The sequence below is a fragment of the Acomys russatus genome, chromosome 24, assembly GCF_903995435.1.
Source record: "Acomys russatus chromosome 24, mAcoRus1.1, whole genome shotgun sequence".
Classification (NCBI taxonomy): domain Eukaryota; kingdom Metazoa; phylum Chordata; class Mammalia; order Rodentia; family Muridae; genus Acomys; species Acomys russatus.
The window spans coordinates 47,785,416-47,789,629 of record NC_067160.1 but is presented as its reverse complement, the minus strand read 5'-3'; the positions used below and the strand labels follow the sequence as shown (position 1 = coordinate 47,789,629).

General features: G+C 45.2%; 1 pseudogene; it reads left to right on the top strand.

The window, feature by feature from the left end:
- The first annotated feature begins 3,367 nt into the window (after positions 1-3,367).
- Positions 3,368-3,545, top strand: LOC127207778 (uncharacterized; annotated as a pseudogene).
- Positions 3,546-4,214: the final 669 nt, after the last annotated feature.

Sequence of the window (4,214 nt, the reverse complement as noted above, 5' to 3'; positions counted from 1 at the left end):
GAAACAGCCACAAGCTACAGGCTGAGGACTGCAATGGATGCTTCCTAGGAGGCTAGGACTCCCAGTCCTGAGTTCTGGGGGTGAAAGGCTGGCCAGGAGGCACCTAGAGCATCGCTTGCTTGTGGTTTTTTGAGCCAGGGATGTCCTTTGACAGAACTGTACAGAACCACCACCAGCACCTTCTGCTGTAGTTATTTAGAGAGGAGCCCAAAATAATGGTGGCAGAGTTTGTACCTCTATGCCCAATAGGCACGTCTGTGCTCATCTGGTTAGCTCCATCCTCAGACTCAGTCGGATATATTTTATCCGTAAGAAAAATATAATTTAACTTTTGCTAAAATCTGAACATAGTTTTCTTTCTTTCTTTCTTTCTTTTTTTTTTTCTGGTTTTTCGAGAGAGGGTTTTTCTGTGCAGCCTTGGCTGTCCTGAACTCACTTTAAAGACCAGGCTGGCCTCAAACTCACAGCGATCCTCCTGCCTCTGCCTTCCACGTGCTGGGATTAAAGGCCTGCGCCACCACACCCAGCCCTTTTAAATGTATTTTTAAGGGGATATATATGTATGTGTGTATAGGTGATTTGCCTGCATGTCACAGGTGTGCCTGGGGGCCCCAGGGGATGTTCTTTGGATGCCCTAGATCTGAAGTTCTTTCTCAATTCGTGTCTGATAGGGGAAAGGCCAGCCCATTGTGGGTGGTGCCGTCCCTGGGCTGGTGGTCTCAGACGCTATGGGAAAACAGGCTGAGCGGGCTGAGCAAGCTGGTAAGCAACACTCCTTCATGGCATGGCATCAGGTCCTGCCTCCAGGCTCCAGCCCTGCTTGAGTTTCTGTCCTGACTTCCTTTGGTGATGTCAAGTGTGAGCCCTTTTCTCATTATAGCATCTTAATACTGACTGGGCCAGCAGCCATTACAACGGACCTAGCACTGTGGTCTTGCAAATGTGCTCCCAGGAGCTCATTAGTAACCACAGTTACAACCGTAAACACAGGGTGTCAGTGAGCTGTTCTCCATTATCGTTATCACATTTGAGAACTCGCTGATTAGATTGCTCTGCCCATTAGACAGGGTAAGATTTTGTTTGCTGTTATGTTTTGTTCTCATTAAAATATTTTTCTTTCGGGCTGGAGAAATGGCTTAGAGGCTAAGAGCACAGCCTGCTCTTCCAAAGGTCCTGAGTTCAATTCCCAGCAACCACATGGTGGCTCACAACCACCTGTAATGAGATCTCGTGCCTTCTTGTGTGGGGGATTGCACACATTTGGGCAGAATACTGTATAAATAATAAATCTTTTTTAAAAATTTTTTTCTTTCTTTTTTCTTTTTCTCTTTCTTTACACACACACACACACACACACACACACACACACACACACACACCCTTGGTTTTTCCAGACAGGGCTTCTCTGTGTAGCCTTCGCTGTCCTGGACTCATAGAGATCCACCTGCCCTTGCCTCCCAGGTGCTGGGGTTACAGGTGTGCACCGCCACGCCCAGACTAAAATAATTGTTATTCATGCACTATATTCTGATCGTGGTTGCCATCTCCCAAGTCCTCCCTACGAAAGCGCATTAGTTTCTTTGAGAACGTCTGTGTAGCTCTGGTTGGCTTTGAACTTGTTACATTTACATAGCTGTGGCTGACCCTGAACTCTTGCCTCCACCTCACAAGTGTTTAGGATTACAGGTGAACACTATTGCAGCCTGCCTGAGGTTTTTTTTTTTTTTTTTTTTTTGAGGGCCAGACATCTATAATCCTGGCATTCATGAGGCAGAGGTGGAAGGATTGCCTCAGAATCAAAACTAGTCCAGTCTACATAGCTAAGAACCCTGGCTCAACATGAGAAAAGAGGGGCTCTGTGAGTAAGTCGGCTTGCTACTAAGCCCAAGGACCTGAGTTCAGTCCCCAGAACTTCATGGCAGAAGGAGAGATCCAACTACAGTGAGTTGGGCTCTGACTTCACACATGATCCCCTTCCCTCCACACCACATAAATAACTGTTAAAGAAAACAATGCTAGTTTTAACAGAAGTTTGAGGAAGTCTCAAAGGAGTTACCACAAGTTACTGGGAAAATTGATGACCCCCTCTCGGGCTCTTAGTCTCATTAATAAAAGAATTTAAGGATGGATTCTAAAGAAAATTTGAATACAACTTTATGAGAGTTAAAAATAAAATAAAAAACAAAAGCCGGGCGTGGTGGCGCACGCCTTTAATCCCAGCACTCGGGAGGCAGAGGCAGGTGGATCGCTGTGAGTTCGAGGCCAGCCTGGTCTACAAAGTGAGTCCAGGATGGCCAAGGCTACACAGAGAAACCCTGTCTCGAAAAACAAAAACAAAACAAAACAAAAAAACAAAAAAACAAAAAACAAAAAACCCTCCAGGAGTCACTGTTCTATTGCTATGAAGAGACATTATAACAAAAGCAGCTGTTAAAAAAAAAAAAAAAAAAGTGCTTGGATAACAATTGAGTTGTAATCTGAATAAATTAATAAAATTAAAATTTAGAAAAAGATAGACTGCATTGGTATATTAAATGTTATATTAATATAATATAGCAATATGATGTTTTTTTAAAAGTATTTAATTGGGAGGAGTAGCTGAGAGCTACATTCTGATCTGTAGACAGATGGGGGGAGGGCACAACTGACTCTAGGCCTGGCATGGGCTTTGAAACCTAAACTCCCACCTCCCCAGACCCCCCCCCCCCCCACACACACACACACTTTCTCCAGCAAGGCCACACCTCCTAATCCTCCTAACCTATCAGAGAGTTCCACTCCCTGATGGCTAAGCATTCAAATATATGGGTCTACAGAGGGCCATTCTTCCCCGTGCCCTGCCCCCAGGGTTTCTCTGTATAGCCCTGGCTGTCCTGGACTCTATTTGTAGACCAGGGTGGTCTACACATGATCCACCTGCCTCTGCTTGCCGGGAGTGTTGGAATCACAGGTGTGTGCCACCTGGCCCCAGCTCAGGGGGCCATTCTTATTCAAACCACAGGAAACCTGGGAATCTCAACAGCTACCCAGATGAGGAAAAGGAGGGAGTCTGTCATCTGAAAGTGGGGTGGCATGGAGGTTAGCCACATGGCAGACAGACAGTTACACTGCAAAGAGGGAACTTAGGGAAAAGTGAAGCCCAAAGTACTAGGGAAAGCCTGAACGCAGATAGGTGGAAAGACAAACTCCTAAGTGTCTGCGTAATTCAGAGAAGTGGACAGACTTCACAAATGCTGTGTATCTGCAGCTCTTTGGCTGTTATTGTCCCAGGGACCTAAGAGGACTGTTCTCCTTTATAGATCCAGGGGTGGAAGAAATTCATACTTTGATTAGGTTTAAACTTACTTCATTAAAATAGAAGAGAAAAATCGCTTCTCGGCCTTTTGGCTAAGATCAAGTGTAGTATCTGTTCTTATCAGTTTAATATCTGATACGTCCTCTATCTGAGGACAATATATTAAATGGGTTTTTGGAAGTAGGAGTTGGAATAGGGGCTTGCTCTGTCGACCTGGTATTGCAGTATCTCCAGGAAAGGTGTGCCCCTTCGAGGGACTCATAAAAATAAAATAAAATAATAAAATTTGCTTTAAAAAAAAAAAACAAATCTAGCGAACCCGTGCGTGATATTAGCTCCTAACTTTTTGGGGAAAACTCTCAAGTTCTCAAAAGTTAGACTAGCAGTTCTACTGAGCCCTTGCCCACTAGAAACCAGGTTTGTTGTGTGGCGCTGTTCCTGGGGAGAGGTCGGCAAACACATCACCCCACGTAGGGAGCCAACAGCTGACCAAAATTAAGGTCACCACTGATCTTGCTGAACCAGTGAGTTTTATTGGGGTTAACTACAGGAGAACGAGTGAGGGGTTACTAACAGCTGCATCACAAAAGCCCACCACTTAACCCAGGTGTAGTGGCGCACACCTTTAATCCCAGCACTCAGGAGGCAGAGGCAGGTGGATCTCTGTGAGTTCGAGGCCAGCCTGGTCTACAAAGAGAGTTCTAGGACAGCCAGGGTTACACACAGAGACACCATGTCTCAAAAAACAAAAGTTTTTTTTTTTTTTTTTAAAGGAAAAAAAAGCCCACCACAGCCTGGGGGAACAGCTCACAACATCCTGACACATGGAGGTTGCTTAACAGGTTGTCTCCTGTCCTTTCTGAGTAGCTCAATTGGTCTGAGTTTCTACCTCCCACGTGCAGAAATTATAGGCCCTCAC